Source organism: Myotis yumanensis, unplaced genomic scaffold (genome assembly GCF_028538775.1).
Source record: "Myotis yumanensis isolate MYYU_CA2020_CCGP unplaced genomic scaffold, mMyoYum1.0.hap1 SCAF_2, whole genome shotgun sequence".
Lineage (NCBI taxonomy): Eukaryota > Metazoa > Chordata > Mammalia > Chiroptera > Vespertilionidae > Myotis > Myotis yumanensis.
In genome coordinates this window covers 12,873,399-12,893,843 of record NW_027223753.1, presented here as the reverse complement: position 1 = coordinate 12,893,843, position 20,445 = coordinate 12,873,399, and the positions used below count along the sequence as shown (strand labels likewise).

At 48.5% G+C, this 20,445-nt stretch overlaps 1 protein-coding gene across 4 annotated transcripts in view; it reads right to left on the bottom strand.

Moving 5' to 3' along the window:
* ALPL (alkaline phosphatase, biomineralization associated) overlaps nucleotides 1-20,445 on the bottom strand; it is a 56,326-nt gene that overhangs the window by 22,917 nt on the left and 12,964 nt on the right. The window contains exon 1 of one of the 4 annotated variants that reach the window (XM_070404288.1): nucleotides 4,069-4,383. The exons of 1 other annotated variant lie outside the window; for it this stretch is intronic. The gene's annotated coding sequence lies outside the window, so the exon portion shown is untranslated. Of the gene's footprint in view, nucleotides 1-1,762; nucleotides 1,838-3,981; nucleotides 4,000-4,068; nucleotides 4,384-20,445 lie in introns of those variants that run through there. 2 more of the 4 variants (XM_070404290.1, XM_070404289.1) reach the window with 2 other exon arrangements.

Genomic DNA, 20,445 nt, shown 5'->3' with positions numbered 1-20,445 from the left:
TGGATATACACATCTGGCCCTTGGGAGAGCGGTCTTGGCTAGAGGCAGACACTTGGGGAACCGGGGCATAGAGGTGACATTCAAGCCTTGATAAAACTTGATGAGATCACGTAGGAGGAGGGAATGGAGACAGAGGTAACGAGACGATAAAAGCCCTCAGAAAACCAGGAACTGAAAAGAATTCCTTTAACTTGACGAAGACTTTATACCCCACACCTACAGAAACCATCATGCTTCCTGGAGAAACAGTCGGCATGTTCCCCCTGACCGCGGGCTTATCAGGATTTGGGGCGACCTCTCTGCCTATAACTAGGGAATTAGTTAATAAAGGGTGGCGGCAGCGGCACTATCTCTGTGGCACTAAAACCAGAAGTCAAAACAGTGGTGTGTTGTGAACTCGCACACAGGATGGAGTGAAGGGTGCAAAGAATAAGATGCATTTTCCCGTGTATAAATGTAAGCCACGCCCTCATACAGAAAACAGCATCATTTCCAAGGACACTTTCACATTCCAGGCCATGTTTAACACATGAACATGAGGACCTGGGGGAGTTGTGGGGAGCAGGGAGCAGGAGTGAAGAGGGAAATGAATAAACAAGAAGTGAGCTCATGACAGTCCACTATACACTGAGATTTGACCTACTCAACTCTCTCTGCACCAAGCGTCCAAAGCAAACAATTGATAAGGAAAAAGGAGAAGTGAAGGGTGGCCCCAGGAGATCTGAAGGCTCATCCAGCCCCTAACGGTTGTATTTGTTTGTCTCTCTTCTCTGTTGGACTGACTGCTTTGTGACAGTACAGACCATCGAATCCAGCTCTGAATCTCTAACCCCACGCACAGCTCTGTGAATGCGGACTGAGTGAAAGACCCCCATGGTAATGGCTGGAATGTTCTGGATGGGACATTGAGATGGGCTTGCCCTGGAAACAGACAGGTGCCTTCTCCCATTGCCTCTGCTTGGAAAGGAGAGGGGGTGGGAATCCAGGAAGCCAGTCTCCCCTGCTGGCTCCCCTTTCTCACCCCCACCCCCGCTCAGAGGCTCCAAGTCTGCAATCTGGCAGCCCTGGGTGACGGGCCCCGTGGGGCCCAGTCTGGGGCTGCAGGGGCCCCGGCTGCCCACCACCCTCTGCCAATGCTCTGCCAGCTCAGAATGGACCATCCGAGTGTGCGCCAACCCCATCACCCCCACTCCCAGCCGGTCCGTCTCTGCCAGGCTCCCGGCTACGTGCCCTGATTACTCATGACAAGTGTGCAGAAGCCCTGGCAGAGCCCAGGGAGAAGGAGCAGCTACTTGGCAGGTCAGGGGAGGGAGCAAGGGGCTGGCCTTGGCCCTGAGTCAGCATCCTGGGGCGGAAGGCGCGGGAGCCCCGGGAGTTGGGCAAAGAGCCAGCCCTGGGCTGGGTCTCAAAAGGCCCAGGACAAATGACAGAATAATAGAACGGATAAAAATCACTACCGCTTCTCGGGCACTCTTGTACCCAGCCTGTGCTGTGATCTGTGATCTCACTTCATCTTCCCTTCCCTCCGCCGTCCCCCCCCCCCCCCCATTTTAATATTTAGGAAAGTGAGCGAAGCTTGTCCACGGCCAAGTGCAACTCAAACCCAGGCTGATGCAACTTCTCTGGGCCTCAGTTTCCCCACCTCAGAGAGCAAGGAAGGCCAGTGCCCGCCCTTTCCCTACCCCGCAAGCGCAAACAGAAGCGAAAGGAGTTGAGGCAGGAAGGCTGGCGGCAGAGAGTGGGGCCAGGTGAGCTCTCCTACCTGAGCGGCCTGGCCAGGCGGCAGGTGAAGAAGCACAGCAGGACCAAGGCCAGCGCCAGGAGCAGGAGGCTGAGGACCCCTGTGAGGACCACGTCCAGGGTGGGGGTCAGGAGGACCATCTTGAGGTGAAGAGGGTCGTTAGGAGTGGCCTCCAACCCTATACACGCCTGGCCACACTCGCCTTGGACGCTCACGCCAAAGCCCTGGGTCAGTGGCCAGTGTGACCTGGCTTTGTCCCCAGGTTAATCTTTGGGGATTAGCCCGGGAGGGATGAAATGGGAGGGGGCTAGCCCACAAAGCTCCCCTCCCCCAGCCCAGTCCTTTCACACGGCTGCTGCTCACTCATTCTTCATTCCCACACTGTCTGCCCAGCTCTGTCCTAGGTACTAGGGCTCAGAGGGGAGAGGGCAGACACAGTCTCTGTCCCCTTGGACGGTCCTGACTGGCCAGGGTAGACAAGCACCTACTGTGCACCAGCGCTGTGCTGGCACCTTGTGGGGTAAAAACAACAGCAGGAACGGGACCCTTGTCTGCACTGCCTGGGAACTGGGCCAGCACCAGCCTCGCAGGAGAGCAGCGAGGCGCAGTCAGGTCCCTGGCAGGGGTCGGCCCAAAGCCAGCGGTCCCCCAAGAGATAGGCTGGAGGTAGCTGAGCGGCACACCACCTGCCTGGAGGGGCCTGAAGTGCGCCCTCCCCCGTTTTCATTTTCTCTTGGGTTCCCACAACATCTCATGAAGTCAGGATGGTGGGTATGGTTCCCATGTTACAGACTCAGAAACTGAGGCTCAGAGAAGCGAAGCCGTTTGCCACATGCAGAGCCCAGAAGGAAAGCCACGCTTCCTGCCTCCTCGGGCACCGCAGACCCCATGGTACAAAGTGCCCAGGATCGGGGAGGCTTCTACCCTGTCGGTGCCAAGGGAGGGCCTCTCTTTCTGGCCCCAGAAAGGCCGCTGAAGTCACCATGGAAACAGGAAAACCAGTGACATTACTCAATCAAACCTTTTTCTTTCTCGATAATCCCTTAACCTCGTGGTCGGCAAACTGCGGCTCGAGAGCCACATGCGGCTCTTTGGCCCCTTGAGTGTGGCTCTTCCTAAGCCTTAGGAGTACCCTAATTAAGTTAATAACAATGTACCTACCTATATAGTTTAAGTTTAAAAAATTTGGCTCTCAAAAGAAATTTCAATCGTTGTACTGTTGATATTTGGCTCTGTTGACTAATGAGTTTGCCGACCACTGCCTTAACCTGAATTGCATCAGGTCCTCACAACATCCTGGTGATAAAAGGCAGGGTGGGGCGTATCAGCCTCACTGACATATGGGGACACTGGGGCTTATCAGTGGAGTCATTCGGTCAAGTACCATAGCCAGCAGATGTGGTCCAGGCCCCCCTCCATCACTTCCCGGCTGTGTGATGCTAGGTGGGTCCCTGCACCTCTGAGCATCCCTCTCCCGCTGAGGAAAGCACCTATGACATCGCTGACCTTGGTTTAACCCTCACTAACCACCTGGAGAGAGGGCTGGGTACAGCTGTCCCTCTTCTCAGGTGAGGGAATGAAGTGGAGGTAACCCAGGGCCACAGAGATGGAAGGCGCTGAGCCAACCCCTGCACAGGGACCCCTGAGGAGTCACCCCTGCAGCAGGCTCCCTCCACCACAGGCACACTCCCCCCTCCTCCCCCTCCCTCTCCGCCCCAGGGCCTGGGCCTGGGCCCCCCTATAAAGCTCCACCCCCAGCCAGCCTAATAACTCCATCTGAGACCCAGCGAGTGTCAACTCCTGCTTCCAGAGCGCCCGGTGGGGTCAGAGGGAGCCCCGGTCCAGAGATCATGATCCTGGAATGTCTGGGCTGGGGAGGGTCCTCAAACATCACTTGGTGTGATTGGGGACAAAGTCTTATTCCCAAGTGTTACCCGGGAGGGGTAGAGACTGGGACGTGCTCGAGGGAACTTTCTGGGGCGACGGAAGTGTCTTTACAAGATCTGGGAGGTAGCTACGTGTCCATGCGCTACATGTAAAAGTTCGCCTAGTGCCTAAGAACCCCACCGGCTGTATCTTTGGGTGTTGTGAGGATCTGATAAGAATTGAGTTACGGGAGTGTTGGGGGAGGAGGAAAGGGTTTATTTAATGGAGTGACTGTACTCAACTTTAAGAAGAGAAATTAAAGAGACACGACCCCCTAAATAAATTCCTGTTCCCCCCACCCCATATCTACTCACTCAGAATCTCACAGGCAAACTGTGCCTTAGAGGTTTTCCCATCGGCCAGATGGTTAGACTGAGGCTCCAAGAAAAGCAAAGACTTACCCCGGCCTCCCAGCTCCTAATCCTGATAGATACACACAGGGAACAGTCAGAACCAGCCCGCAGCCAACTGGGAGCCAGTCCTCTGGGCTGTCAGCTGGGCCTTCTTGGCTCTTGCAAGGAACTGTGGCTGAGAAGTGCTGAGCGTCCTCTGTGCTCTTGGGGGCGGGGCGGGGGGGGGGCGAGGAAAGAGGGGAATGGAATAGGGGCTGGGGGCTCCTGCAAGACCGAATTGGGCGGCGGTAGCAAGCGCCCGGAGAGGGAGAGGGAGAGCGCGAGCGTGGCTGAAGACGGGCCCAGGAACGTTTCAGCTCAGGGTCAGGGATAGGAGACCTGCCCCTGCCTCAGCCAAGCCCAGTGTCTCTGGCAAGCCTGGTTGGCCGGCACTCGATTCATTCACGGTCAGAATTATTTATGGCTGCCAGGAGGCAGCCTCTGAGTGCAGGGCCCAGAAGGGAACGCGTGGTGGTCAGCGTGGGCTGCAGGTCAGACCGAAGGAGGGACTTCCCCCAGGGGGCAGTGGGCCAGGTGCTGGGCGTGGAGCACAACTCAGACCTCTGGCTGCTGACAGCTGGTCAGCAGAACACAGACGTGGGAGTGTCCGGGGAGGCTCGGTGGCAGCCTGCCTGCTTCCAGGCCATTTTGTCGTCAAGGCTCTGATGAGGTGCCAGCTGTCCCGCGTGCACCTCCAGCCTCTGCACACTGAGTTCCAGGTCTGGAATGTTCCCTGCTGTTCACCCGATGAAGTCCTCCCACCACCCTTTCACCTCGACCTCAGCTCTGTGGAGCTGCCCCACCCCACACCAGCCCTAGCAGAAATTATAGCTCCTCCCCAAGCGCCCAGAACCCCAGGAGGCCCTCGAGACCTGGTTGAATTTATCGGACTCTCCGTGTTGCCTCTTCCCCATGGTGTGAGCTCCTAGAGAGCAGGGATCTGACTCAGAGGATGGTGGCGCCCCCAGGCTGGTGGAGCCTGGCGCCCGGCCCCCTGGGTGGGGGTGTCCATAGGTGGGTGGAAGGGTGGTGGGGTCCATGGTGACTGGCTGCAGAGGCCGCTCAGCAGCAGTAAGAGTGAGCTCTGGAGCCAGGGCTCCAGGTTCGGATCCTGCCTCTGCCCATCTCAAGCTGGGGAGTTCAGGGCCAGTGACCCCTCGCCTCTGTGCCTCAGGCATCTCACCTGCAAAGTGGGAGAGTAACAGAAGCCAGAGGGAGTTGGAAGGATTCTACGAGTTCATACAGAGACAGGCTTAAAGCAGAGCCCAGGACAGGGTCAGTGTTCAATGAATGTTGGCCAGCAGCTATGGTCACGGGTGGGGAGGACGGACTGATGGGCAAGTGGGAAGACGAGGGGCTGTAGCTGAGAATGGGCAGACCCTTCTCTGCCCTCTCGGCCAGGTGGCCATTTGCCGACCTGCTCACGTGGGAGGCCCGCAAGATCTTTCTAGGAACCTAAGGCTCACCGGCCTGCTGTGCACCTCCACTTAGTGGGGGTATCCAATTAAGGGGTAGTGGTCCCAGCTCTTACAGTCAAAAGGGTCTGTCTGTGTTTCCTGAGAGAACCATATCTGTCTGTCTGTCTGTCTCCGTCCCTCTCTTTCTCTCTCTCTCTCTCTCACACACACACACACACACACACACACACACAGATTCGCGTGGGAGGAAGCAACCCACCAGGCAGCCTGATGCTTTCTTTTCCTCCTGAAGGACAGACAGAGAGAACATCCAGGGTCAGCCAGAAGCTTCCATGGAGCGGGTGGGAAGACAGCCGGGCTGGAGGGGTTGAGAGGAACAGAGAGAGAGAGAGAGAGAGAGAGAGAGAGAGAGAGAGAGAGAGAGAGAGAGAACGCTCCCGACAGGAGGACCCGCATGTGCAGAGGCGAGGAGGCAGCAATGCAGGATTGAGGTCAGGGAGACAGACAGGAGCCAACAGTTGGCGACAGAGGACAGAGAGGCAGCCTGGACCGACCACAAAGGGTTTGCTCCCTGAGCTCGGCCTGGCCTGGTCGGGAGCAGCCCCTTTGCGTGCCCGTCTCGTTGACAAGCCCCGTCGCCGGCCCATTTTCCAGGTGAGGATGTTGAAGCTCAGATGCTCTGCCTCTTGCCCAAGGCCACGCGGCAGAGGTGGAACCAGAAGTGGCAAAGGTCTGGGTTCTGGAGTCAAAGAGTTTTCTGGGGCTCCCTGAGGTGCCTGGCCGTGAGGGCAGAGGACTGGGCCAGTCAAAATTCAACTGGTGGGAGAAGAGCTGGCAGCCGGGAGGTGGGGAGGGGGAGGGCAAGGCCCAGGGACAGCGCTCCTCAGGCCTGCGGTGGCCGGAGCGCCCACACAGAGCAAGGTCAGGCAAGCTGCTCTAGGGATACACAGGCTTCCACTATCCCAGGGAGAGGACATGTTCTGTTCCAGGCCACCTGGCTCTGAGCCAAGCCTGGAAGCGGAGAGGGGTGGGGGCAGGGGCCATGTACTGAGTTTCTCTGAGACGTTGGCCACTCCTCATACTCTGGTACTCAACACTCCTAGTGCAGGACCCCCTCTGGCACTAGTTGGGGCGCTCCCGTCCCTGCTCTCACAATCCACAATAAGGAAGGCACAGAGAGGGTACATGACCTCCCCAGGGTCACACAGCACATCAATGGCAGGATAGGTCTCCCATTAACCAGCTAAGAATTTGGGGAGCTTTTACTGGAAGAACAAGGCAGTCTGCAAGACAATGTGGATGCCAGTGTCTTGGAATTCCAGACATTAATGATTTGTGTCAGCAGAAGAGAACATTTCAGACTGTTCTAGAAAAATCCTTACTTTACTGACTCTGTATTCTTAATAACAGCGAACCTTTCCATAACTCTTACTATGTGCCGGCATTGTTCTAAACACCGTGCCTATATTCACTCATTTAATCCCACAACAACCTATGAAATAGGCAATATTGTCCCTGGTTTTTAAAAAAGAGGCACAGAGCGGCGAAGTGGCTTGCCCAAGGCGACAGAGCCAGGAAGTAACTAAGCCAGAATTCAGCGGTATTTGTTGATGTTCCTGTCTCCACAGAAAAGGGTCAACTCCTAAAGCCACCGGCAAGACCTGAAGGGAACACCTGTTCTCTCCGCCATGTGTACATTGCATATTTGTAAATGAATGGATTTCCTGCAGCTACTATTGACTCATACTCACTGCACTCTTCCCAGATGTCATTTCATGATATGTGCACCACAGCCCCTAGAGGGAGGGCTTCCCCTTGTCCCTACTTTATTTTACTTATTTATTTTTAAATATATTTTTATTGATTTCAGAGAGGAAGGGAGAGGGAGAGATAGAAACATTGATGATGAGAGAAAGCCATTGATCGGCTGCCTCCTGCACGCCCCCTACTGGGGATCGAGCCCTCAACCCAGGCACGTGCCCTTGACCGGAATCAAACCCGGGACCCTTCAGTCCACAGGCTGATGCTCTATCCACTGAGCCACACCGGCTAGGGCTATCCCTATTTTACAGAAGAAAGGTGAGGTGACTTGCCAGAGGCCACATCTAAGACTGACCGAGTCCAGGTCCCTGAGCTGTGCACCACCTCTATGTGATCCTGGATGCACTGCCCCTCCCCCACGACCCCTTCGGCTGGTCCTCGCGCAGGACACTGGGCCACCATGGCTCTCCCTGCTTCTGGCCCCCGTGCCCCACACACCCTGGCAGCCCTTCCCTAGGAGAGGAAGCCTTCATCCCACAAATGGCCCCTCATGGCCCTGGAAGAGGAGATTGAGGCGGCTCTGGACTGTGGGGAAATGGGCCATGAACTTGTAGCTGCTGGGGTGGTGGCCAGCATAAGCAGCATCTCTGGTGGCGTGTGCAGGGGGCTGTGAATGCCCTGCTCGCGTCAGAGCAGGGAGTGCATTGATGCTTCCAGAGGTAGTGCTGGATAACGATGGTCCTCACAGTCCCAGGGAAGCTTCCAGCCGGCGGAGGCTCCTGGCCGCTATTGCAGCGATCTCCTCCGTGGCCCTGGGAGGGACCAGGGCAGGGGCTACGCCCCAGATGAGAAGCCAAGCGCACAGCTTGGCAGAGTCCCCCTTGCTTACTGGCTTCTTTGCCTTTCTGGGCCTCAATTTCCTCTTATGGTCAGTGGGGGTCATCCCAGGGCGTGCCTGTCACTGTACTATTGCGAGAATGAGAATTCGACAATAAACAGTGAGATAAAGGTCAGGGACCTGGCCCGGATGAAACATTCAGTAAACGTTAGCCAGTTGTAATAGTGATAACAAGTGTGCCAGGCACAGTTCTAAATGCTTTACCTCCTCACAACACTGTATAGTAGGTGCTATCATTGCTCCCAGAGAAGTTAAGCAACTTGGCCAAGGACACACGGCTATTAGCAGGACGCTATGAAGAGGGAAGGGAGAAGGTCTTAATGGAGCGCCTACCATGTGCTGGGAGCTTTTTGCTCAGCTTCCCAAGAGCCCAGTGAGGTGGGATTGGTCAGCTCAGGGTCAGAGAGAAAACTGAAGCTCAGACAGGGGGTGGAAGGTGCAGGGTCACACAGCAACCACGTGGGAGAGCTGGGATCTGGCCAGGCCTGTCTGGCTCCCTATCCAGTGTGCTTGCTACCCCCATCACGGTCATATGCCAACTTCTGTCACGGCTGGAAGACCTGATGTCCCGGCCACCCCAGATACATGAGGCTGGCGTGAGCGTGGCAGCTGACCTCACTCCGAGAGAGAGAGAGAGAGAGAGAGAGAGAGAGAGAGAGAGAAGTGACTGCTGCCGACTCCCACTGTGTCTGTGCCCACACTGTCTCATGACCACCCTGGCCGGGCTGCTCCCTCCATGCCGACCAGCTCTTCCTGGGCTGTCACGTGACTGCCGCCTCCCTGGGGACTGTCATATCTGGACAAAGCACTCCTTGCATGAAGGGAGGGCCTCCGCCACACTGGCCCCCAACCTCCCAGGTCGGCCGCTCTGGGTTTCTAATTCTGCACAGAGAGACTGAGTGCTCAAGGGCTGTGTTCCCATCTGCAAACCAGGGGTAATTAATGCCGTTCTGCCTCTGATATTGGCTTCTTCGGGGGGCGGGGAGGGTGGGGAGGAAGGCACATGTTTCTATGGCTTCCCACTGCCCGCCTCTGATGACTGTAGTGGAGATTTGCAGTAACTTATGGCCACTCAGAATCCATTCCTCCTTCCTAAGAATAAAGCAGTTTCCTTTGGGAAGCGATTCCCCTTTCAGCCAGTGGTTCAGGTGGGAGACTTCCTCCACCTGGATGGTGTGCTGTGGGGTGTGAGGTGGTGGGGAGGGCATTACGTGGAGCCTGAAGATAAAGCAACCGCTCAGCAGGTCGAATAACGAGATGCAGAGAATCTGAGTCTTTGGGGACATTGTTTGAGCTCCTCGGTGCAGCCAGGCCTGAAGCCTACCCCTGAACATCATAGTTACATGAGCTCATTAATTCCCCTTATCGTTTGCCTGGGACTTTTGGTTGCTTGAAACACAGACTCTGGCCTCAGGACTCCGGTTCCGCTTTTCTCTGCCATTGTAAGCGAGCACACCATGGCCTACTCAGCCAGCTGTCCGCACCAACGAACAAATCTTGCAAACAAGCTCAGGGTGGGTCGATAAGTTTCAAGTTCATGGTAAAATATGAGTCCAACTGAATACAAGTCAGGTTCTCTTCGAATCTATAAACTTGTAGACGTCGTGTAGAAGGGCCTCCTCGGAGGGACTCGGACCCTCCCCTCACAACAGGTTGCTGTCAGTTGAGTTTAACAACTCTGACCACTGGGTTCCGAGTGCTGACTGTGTGCCTGCCCTGCGCTTGGGGCTGCCGGTGCCAGCTCCGATCTAGGCACTTCAGTCTAATGGCGATTGGTCACGATACACATGCTTACGGGTTTTACACAAAAGGCCTAGAAAGTCCGTGGACGGGGGGAATACTTCTGCACCCATTTCACAGAGAAGGAAACAGCTCAGAGAGGTGAAGTGACTTGCCCAAGGTCCTTCCGTTAAAGTGGGGCAGGGCCAGGCCATGCCCCCGGATCTAACCTGGCTCTCTTAGCCTTTGGGGTGGCAGGGATGGCACTGGTCATTTCTTTGAGGTGGTTTGTTCCACGTAGGGGCAATCAGAGTGGTTTAAAAGCCAAAGGAAAGAGGAAAACCAAGGATCATGGACTTCCTGTTTCCCAAGGGTCTTGGCTCCTTGAGAAGTCCCAGTGCTCAGGCCCACCCAGCTCTACTCTCCTACAGGGCTCACCCTCTGCAGCCTGTGGCCAGAGAGGGGCCAGGCACTACCCTGAAATCCAGGCCCCTTTCCTGGGCAGCCTTTGGCACCCCAAGCAACCTGTCCTGGCTTTGCTTGTGCCTCTGCCTTCCACCTCTAAGATCCAGCTAACTCTGACTCAACATTCCTTATGCATGAGGGCCTTCCCTATGTGCTATTCAACCAACATTCGTTCAACCACTGTCTATTGAGCACCTACTAAAAGCCAGGTGCTGCTCTAGGTGCTGAACAAAACAGCCCAATTCTTGCTAGTGGGGAGAGCAGACAAGAAGGAAAATAAATAGAATGCCAGGTGGTGGTAAGTTTGATGGAGAAAAAGAAGGCAGGGAGGAGGATGGGGAGGAGAGGTGGCATTTACAGTTTTAAACAGACAGGTCAGAGAAGGTCTCACTAAAAAAAGAATCCTGCTGTTGCCATGCAATAATCCCATGCAACTGAGAATGTGATTTCCAAATTGCAGATAAGGGAAGGAAAGTTTCAGGATTAAATCTCAGGCTTCTGCGTGCCAATCTAACCAGTTGTCTCCCACGGGCCATCTCCCCTCACGGTACCCAAAGGTACTCGGAGCCCTTTTGCAGATGAAGAAACTGAGGCTCCGAGAGGTGAAGCCATGTACCCAGACCCACGGGAATACATGGCAAGGCCAGGGTTCAGCCCCAGGGCCGTCCTCTGGGACTGCCTCTGGGCAAGACCCACATCTGCTTCTGCAGGCCTCCCGCTCCAGCTCCAGCTCCAGCTCCGGGCTTGTTGAAACTCGATCCTCCTCTTAGCTGATTCCACGTCCTCCAAGAGTCCTCCTCCCTCTCCCAGAGGCCCTTTGGCTCTCTTTCCCAGGTCATATGAGCCCCTCATTGTCCAACCCACCCTTGCTCTGTCTCTTCAATTAACTTCTGGCCCATCACTAAGCCCACATTAGCACGAAACCTACAAAAGACATCTTGGCATGGCCCAGGGCAGGCAGACAGCTGGAGCACACATGTAAGGGGGTAGGGAGCGTCTCACTACGCTTTCCCATCCGAGTTTGTTCGGTAATCCCCAAACCCAGGCTAATGGTTCTGAACACGGCGGTGTTGTAGAGAGACGCTGGCCATGGAGTAGGTGGTCCTGGGTTCAGTCCTGGCCATGCAGCTTTGTGACCTCCAAAGGTCACTGGAGCTGCAGAGTCTTCATTTGCAAAAACAGAACTAGTCACCCCCCTCTTGCAAGGTTGTTATAAAGATAAATGGTGATGGAGAGCACCTGTCAAGACATAACATTTAATAGACAGCGAACTGAGGAAACCCTTAGCAGTGCCTGGCAGACAAACATCAAGAATTTGTTGAACTGAATGGAGAAGTCTGTATAACGGGGCACAACCACCAGCAGCAGAACAATAGCTGCATTCATCGGGCTCCTACACTCTGAGGTCGGCACTGTTAGTATCAATACCATTTTACAGAAGAAGGAGGGGCGGGGGGCACAGAGAGGTCAAGTCACTTGCCTACAGTCATACAGCAGGCTAGTGGTAGGGATTATGCACCCAAACTGTCCAAGTCCAAAGTACAAGCTCTTAACCATTATGCTAGGCTAGTACGTCAAGGCTTCGAGGGTTGAAATAACTGCTCACGGAAACATAGTGATTAAGTGCTGACCCAGGAGAGGATCGTGGCCAGTGGCACTCCAGAACCTCTGTTCTTAAGCAACCACCAGCTTGTCAGAGTGAACAGGGACTCTAGAAATAGTCTAGCCCTACCCAACACTCTCTTCTTACCCCCAGCAGGAGCCTAAGGTCCAGAGAGGTAGTGTGACCTGTCCAAGGTCACAGAGCCAGGGCAAGCACCCTAGTTTCCTAATTCCAGAACCCCACACCATCACTGAGTATCACACTGACCAGGAGGAGCCATCAGGAAGGAATCTTGAGGATGCACAAGAATTTTTCCAGCAGAAATAGAGAAAAGGCCGTTTAAGCAGAGGGAACAGCCCATGGAAAGGTCTAGAGGCCGTGAAGGTCTCTATTTTGAGAACGGTGAGCTGTAAGATGAGTGCAAAGCTGGGGTAGGGGCAGACGGAGGATGAGGCCAGTGTTTCATATTGAGTATTTCCACCTGTTGTTTTATTTAACACTTTCTTATTGTTTTATGTTGCTACTATCTTTCCTTATTCCTTCAGCATGTTTCTAATGCTTATTTAAAATTCTTGGCCCGTTGGTTCTCATATCGCGGACTCCAGTGGTATCTCTAATCAGGTTGCTGGTTCTCTTCCTAAGCCATTGTGCTCTGATGCAGTGCACATGGGACCACACACACTCCGCACTAAGACTAACAGTGAGGGAGGATGAAGATAGATGGCCCCTCCCCTAAATCAACCCTAGAGTAATAGAGCAAAATGTCATTAAACCTGGGAAATGATGGGGAAAACAGAATCTCCTGGGGAGGCAGGAGGGGGCTTTTAAACTGGTGTGTGTAGGGGGAGGAGGGTGCTGCTGCCAGGAGAGGGGTCAGGGAGTATTCTCCATGCGGTGGAGAATACTGTGGGAGAATATAGGGGTTGATTTTTGCTCATGTCTCTTTGCATCAAGCCTTCCCCAGTAACCTCCCTCTCCCCACCCACCCCCAACCCCCTATACACACGTACACGCACTGCCCTGGAACAATGAAGCCAATGCTCTCACTTGGACACCAGCGGCCCAGGCCGATGGCAAGTGTCTGCTGGGGTAACTTCAGGGCAGTGCAGCAGGCAACCTGGAATTGCAGGAATCAGTCACTCCACCACCCCTTCCCTTCCAGATCTCCAGTCTGGTGGATTCTGACCTGGACAGGCAGCCCCCTCCCCTGGCGACTTCTTCCTGGGATGCTGAGTGTGAGGCCCAATCCTGTGGAGTTAGTTACTAAGAGGGCTGGGGGAAATGGTGATGCCAACCCCGGTGAGGAGCTGTGTGTTTCTCGTGCCTGGGGAGGGGAAGGGGAGGGCCTCCCCTCCGGGACTGTCATTTCCTTGGGCTCGGTGCTGACAGAGACTAGGGTCAGGCTTAGATCCTTTCCAACACCAGAGAGAATAGCTGAAGACCCCCAGGAAATGAGCTCCTGGGTTAAAAAACAGGAAATCCAAGGAGCACAATGGCTTCAAACGAAACACACGGATTAGAGAAACCACTGGAATTAGCCGTGTTCAACAAATGGACTGAGAATGTTAAATAAGCATTGGAAACAGTGTTTATATTAGCAAAACAAAATAGAACAAGAAAGTATTAAAGGGCCCAAATGGAAACGTTCTATATGGAAAACCAGCTGAAATAACAAACATAATAGGTGGAATGGACATGGCAGCTGAGGAATGAGACAGGGAACTGGGGTATCAGATGGAGAAACACTTCCACGAGGGAGCCAGGGAGGATTAAGAAACAGATAACATCAAAGAAATGGTAAAACATCAGTTAAAAGTTAAAACATCAACTCAAATCTTATTCCACTAATTTGAAATGGATCATAAACCAAATTATGAAACCAGATTTATATAGCTTCTAGAAGGAAACATAAGAGGATATCTTCATGACTTTGGGGTAGGCAGGAAGTCCTAACTTCATAAAAGAAAAAAATTGATAAATTGGACTTCACCAAAATTTAAAATTTCCTCTCATTGAAAGATACCAGTAAGAAATTGAATAGACAAGGCACATAATAAAAAAGAATATGCTCTCTGGCCGGTGTGGCTCAGTTGGTTGGACATTGTCCCTTGCACTAAAAGATTGCCAGTTCTATTCCTGATGAGAGCACATGCCCAGGTTGTGGGCTCGATCCCCGGTGGGGAGCATGCAGGAGGCAGTCGATCAATGTTGTACTTTCACATCGATGTTTCTCTCTCTCTCTATCTCTCTCTCCCTCCCTCTCTCTTTAAAAAAAAAAATCAATAAGCTATTCTTTAAAAAAAAAGAATAAAAGAATATGCACAGTACATATAGCTGACAAAGGACTTGTATCCAATAAAGAACTCCTAAGTTGACAATGGGAGGGAACTTGCTGGAGTGATAGAAATGTTTTGATTGTTTTTTTAAATCTTGTTTTGTGGTCATGGTTACAAGGTAATGTGCATTTGTCAAAACACATTAAATTGAACACTTAAGATCAATGCATTTGATTGTATGAAAGTATGCATCAACAAAAAAAGAGAGATGGGTGTATAAGTGCCAAATCTAGATAATAGGAGTCCCAGGCGTGGAAAATAAATTAAGGGAGGAAATACTTGAAGAAATAATAAAGATAACTTTAGAAGTAAAAAAAGATGAAAGATCTCAATTTGAAAGGGACCCCAATATAGCAAACAGGACAAATGAGAAAAAAATGCACACCTAGAAATATTATAGTGAATATTAAAGACAACAAAAACAACCCTACCCAGTTTGGCTCAGTGGATAGAGCATCAGCCTGCAGACTGAAAGGTCCTGGGTTTGATTCCGGTCAAGGGTACATGCTCAGGTTGTGGGCTCAATCCCCAGTAGGGGGTGTACAGGAGGCAGCCGATCAATGATTCTTTGTCATCATTGATATTTCTATCTCTCTCTCCCTCTCCCTTCCTCTCTGAAATCAATGAAAATATGTTTTAAAAAGACAACAAAGAAAAGAATGTTTGAGTAGGAGGAGACCAAGATGGCGGCGTAGGTAAACACCGGAGACCGCTGCCGCAAACAACCATTTCAAAAATACAACTAAAAGACTGAACGGACATCACCCAGAACCACAGGTAGGCTGGCTGAAGAGAGACTCTACAACTAGAAGGAAAGAGAACAGCAAACCGAGGCTCAGAGGCGGCGCAGTGTGGAAAATACAAAGGTACCGAGGTGCGCGCGCAAAGCGGGCTGGTGGCTGAGGGCGCCGTTGTCGTTTTCTGTCGGGAGTGAGTCTCAGACTCTGGGCTCCAGATCCGGGCGAGTCTCTAGGGACCCAGACTCAAACGGGAGAAGCGGGATTACCCGGCATCAGTTGGAACCTGAGGGCAGCTTTCTCTCCGAGGTTTGCAGTGGCTGCCGGGGTTCTGAGAAGCAGAGCCTCTGGGAACGGGACTGAGCGTGGCCATAACTGCTCCCTCCGCCCGCCCTGTTGAGCCCGCCCCGCCCAAACTCTGCGCACAGCCATTTGCCGATCGCCTCAGGCAAAGGCTGGATTAGCGCCTCCCCAGAAGGCAGACGTTTTCCATACAGCTGATTCCTACAGCCAGCCGGCCTGGGGGTCAAATCCCTCTAGTGTTAACTACAACAATTAAGGCTTGGCTAGAACAAGACTGCGCACAGAGACCACAAGGGGGTGCACCAAGAAAGCATAAAAGATGCGGAGACAAAGAAACATGACAGAAATGGAGGATATGGAGCTAAGAATCGCAATTTTGAGGGCTTGCCATAAATTTGTGCAGAGCCTCACGAAAACTAATGAGACCCTCGATGCTACGATAAAGAAATTAGAAAGTAAGCATACACGGACTGAAATAAAGAATATTATACCCAATAGCAGACCAAAGGAGTACAATAATCAAACCAAAGATTCGACAAAAAACACCCAATTGGAAAAGCAAAATGAAAAAAGAATCCGAAAGTGTGAAGATAGTGTAAGGAGCCTCTGGGACAGCTTTAAGCGGTCTAATATCAGAGTCATTGGAGTGCCAGAAGATGAGAGACAGCAAGATATTGAAAACCTATTTCAAGAAATAATGGCAGAAAACTTCCCCCACCTGGAGAAAGAAATGGACTTACAGGTCCAAGAAGCGCAGAGAACCCCAAACAAAAGGAATCCAAAGAGGACCACACCAAGACACATCATCATTAAAATGCCAAGAGCAAAAGACAAAGAGAAAATCTTAAAAGCAGCAAGAGAAAGAGGCTTAATTACCTACAAGGGAATACCCATACGACTGTCAGCTGATTTCTCAACAGAAACTTTGCAGGCCAGAAGGGAATGGCAAGAAATATTCAAAGTGCTGAATACCAAGAACCTACAACCAAGATTACTTTATCCAGCAAAGCTATCATTCAGAATTGAAGGTCAGATAAAGAGCTTCACAGATAAGGAAAAGCTAAAGGAGTTCATCACCGCCAAACCAGTATTATATGAAATGCTGAAAGGTATCCTTTAAGAAGAGGAAGAAGAAGAAAAAGGTAAAGATACAAATTATGAACAACAAACATGCATCTATCAACAAATGAATCTAAGAATCAAGTGAATAAATAACCTGATGTACAGAATGAACTGGTGATTATAATAGAATCAGGGACATAGAAAGGGAATAGACTGACTATTCTTGGGGGAAAAAGGGGTGTGGGAGATGCGGGAAGTGACTGGACAAAAATCATGCACCTATGGATGAACACAGTGGGTGGGGAGTGAGGGTGGAGGGTGGGGTGGGAGCTGGAAGGAGGGGAGTTATGGGGGGAAAAAAGAGGAACAAATGTAATAATCTGAACAATAAAGATTTAATTAAAAAAAAATATATCAAAAAAAAAAAAAAAAAAAAAAGACAACAAAAACATTCTAAAAGTTCAGAAGAACAGATCAATTAAAGGAATAAGTATCAAACTGAATTGACCAAAGTACCAAAGAAAATAATTTGAACTGAGAATTTTATATCTAGCTAAACTGTCATTTAAATGTTAAAAGCTAGTAAAAATTATTTAAACTGTTTCCATTTGGGGGGTATTATAAATAAAGCTCCTATGAACACTTATGTGTGAATCTTTGTACAGGTATATTTTCATTTCTTTTGAGCAAATCCTTAGGATTGGAATTCCTGGATCATGTGGTAAGTATGCTTCACTTTATATGAAATGGCCAAAGTCACTGTACTAAATTACATTCCCATGTTCAAGGGCCCATGTTTGTACAAAAAGAGACCATATTTTTTCCAAAGTAACTACTTAAGTATAGAAACAAATTCCACAGATGATATTAAAGATATGGAAGGCTGACCAAATAACTTAGTAAAGTTTAGTGTTAACAAAATTCACAGATCAAAGAAAAGAACAAGAAGAACATCTATCTAAAACAACTCAGAATTAAAAATTCCAGATAATTATAAATCTGATATCAAGGGGGCTAAGGGCATATTGGTGAAGAATAAGGGTTGAAGGGGAAGAGGGAGACCAAGGGGACTGAGAAAATGCTAATCTTGTCTTTGTGGGGGAAAGCTATTGCTATTTTTAAGTAATTAACATTAAAAATAAAACAGAAAAATCAAGATAAATTGAAATAAAAAAGCAGGATGATAGAAACAAAGTACATACACACACATTCTTTTCAGGAACACTCAAACATTTTATAAAAATTGACCAGAGCTCAAGCCTCATATTTTAAATAGCAGGTTTCACATAGTTTACATTCTCTGACCATGATACAATTAAGTTATGTTTTTAAAAGGACAAACAATTCCTCATACATGTAGAGATTAAAAACATCCCTAATAACTCATAGAACAAAGAAAAGTCATAATAGAAATTTCAACTTACTTAGAACTAAATGATAATAAAAACACTTATAAATTGTGGAATGTAGCAAAGAAAGGCTTAAGAATTAAGTAGCTAAGAGTCCAACACTTAGAAAAACAGAAACCTTCCCAAAATAAAAGGAGATTCTATAAAGCAGAAATGAACAAAACAGGAAACAAAGACTCGATTGAGATAAAAGCTACAAGATGGTATTTTTTAAAAAGTCAATAAACTTCAGGCAAGAGTAATGAGAGAGAGAGAGAGAGAGAGAGAGAGAGAGAGAACACAATTGTTATAGTAAGAATACTAAGAACATGCTATAAGCAAACTTATGAAAATATATTTGAAAAAGTAGATTAAATGCATATATCCCTAAAAATATAACTTGCCAAAACTGACTCAAGAGGAAATAAAGAACCTGAATAATATATTTTAAACAGTAGTTAAAATTTTTCCACAAAGAAAACATAGGCTGAGATGATTTTATAGGTGACTTCTATCAGACTTCAAGAAACACATTATCTCAAGTTGACCCAAATATTTCAAGAGAACAGTAAAAGAGAAAATATTACCAACTACTTTTATAAGGCTATTATAATTGCAATTCCAAGGCAGAAAAGTACAACATAAAAAGTGAAAATTAGAGGCACATTTTATTCATGCAAACTTACATAATTCTAAACACGATATTATTACACCATAACCAAATATCACATAATGAACAAGTTAGGTTTATCCTAGGAATACAACAATGGTTTAATATTTGAAAATCTATACATATATTAACTACATTAACAGATTAAAAGAGAAAAGCCATATAATCATCTCAAGACACTTTTTGAATGCATTTAATACAATTCAACACAAATTATTATTTTAAAAACACTCTCAAATAAGTTATGAATAGAAAAGAGCTTCCTTAACCAGAAAAAAAGCAATTTATAAAAAATATGTAACACATATATTCTAAGTGGGGAAACTTTAGAACATTCTCTCTAAAATAAAAATCAAGGCAAAGATACTTAGTACCACTATTTTTATGTAAGATTGTACTGCCAGTCCTAGACAGTGCAATAACATAAGAAAAAAGATTAAAAGCATAAAGATTAAAAACACAAAAAAACTATCATTATTTGTAACCGATTGTCTACATAGACTCTACAGACAGATAATTGGAAAAAGAGTTGAGCAAGTTAGTTTGATAACATCAAAATGCAAAAACATCTGCATTTCTATACATCAGCAACAAAGACAATTGGGAAACATAAGAAAAAATGGGAATTTAGACCAAAAAAAATTGAATTGGATCTCTATCTTATACTATATGGATCAAGGTCTTAAATGTGAAGGAAAAAAAAAACCTAACACACACACACTTTAAAACATTTAGTAGAAACTGTAGGTGAATAGCTTTTTGACCTTGGGATGAGGCATACTTTCTTAAACAAGACCCCAAAGCACTAACTGCTAAATTACTCTATATTAAATTTTAGAATTTCCATTTCCAAAACATGATGAGATTCAGGAATAGAAAGAACTATTACAAATTAATAAGAAAGGGGCCAAAAAAAAAGGTGGGGGGGACAAATAGAAAAAGGGGCAAAAGACATTCCCACTAGAGAACTCACACATGTACTCATACAAACCTGCCTCACTGGTAATCAGGGAATTGCAAATCAAGTCCACAATGAGAAATCCTTATACTTATCTGGTTGGAAAAAATTAAGAAGTCCAATAATACTGTGTATTGCAGAAGATGCAGACCATGAGGACTTCTCATATATTACTAGTGGGAATGTAAACAGATACAATCATCATGGAAAACAGTTTGCTCCTATCTTGTTAATACTGAACAAATGTTCATAGACCCTATGACCTAATAATTCCACCCATAGGTATATATCAAGAGAAAAATCTCTAAATTCATTCATTAGAAAGCATGTACATGAATATTCATAGATGCTTTTCCACACTAGGAAAAACTTGAAAATAACCCAAATGCCATTAACAAGAAATTGCATAAATAAAACTTGTGGCAGTTGCCCAGTGGAATACAACAATATGGATGAATCTCAGCAATACAAGATTGAATGAACAAAAATATCTCAGGAGATTGTGCATGACAACCTTCCATATAGATATATTTCTTCACCTACATGATTTTTTTTCCTCATTAAACTTTGTTCTAATGGGTCTCAAAATTCTGTGACAGGTAAGTACTAATCAAAACAGGCAAAGGGGCCTGGCTGGCGTGGCTTAACCTATGAACCAGGAGGTCACAGTTCGATTCCTGGTCAGGGCACATGCCCCGATGCAGGCTCGATCCCCAGTAGGGGATGTGCAGGAGGCAGCCAATCAATGATTCTCTCTCATCATTGATGTTTCTATCTCTCTCTCCCTCTGAAATAATAAATATATATATATTTCAAATATAAGTAAACAAATAAAAATAAAAAGGCAAAGGGAATGAGAAACTCCAGATACCAATATAGGAAACATATATTTTATAATAATAATAATACTAATAAAAATATTAATAAAAATACTTTTAAAAGGCAAGAAAATGAGAAACCCCCGATTCAGGATAGTGGTTACCCCACATGAAGGAGGGTGGCTGGGAGAGGGCTGAAGGAGTCCAAAGGACGATGTCAATTACTGTCAACATTCTAGCCCTGGTTCTG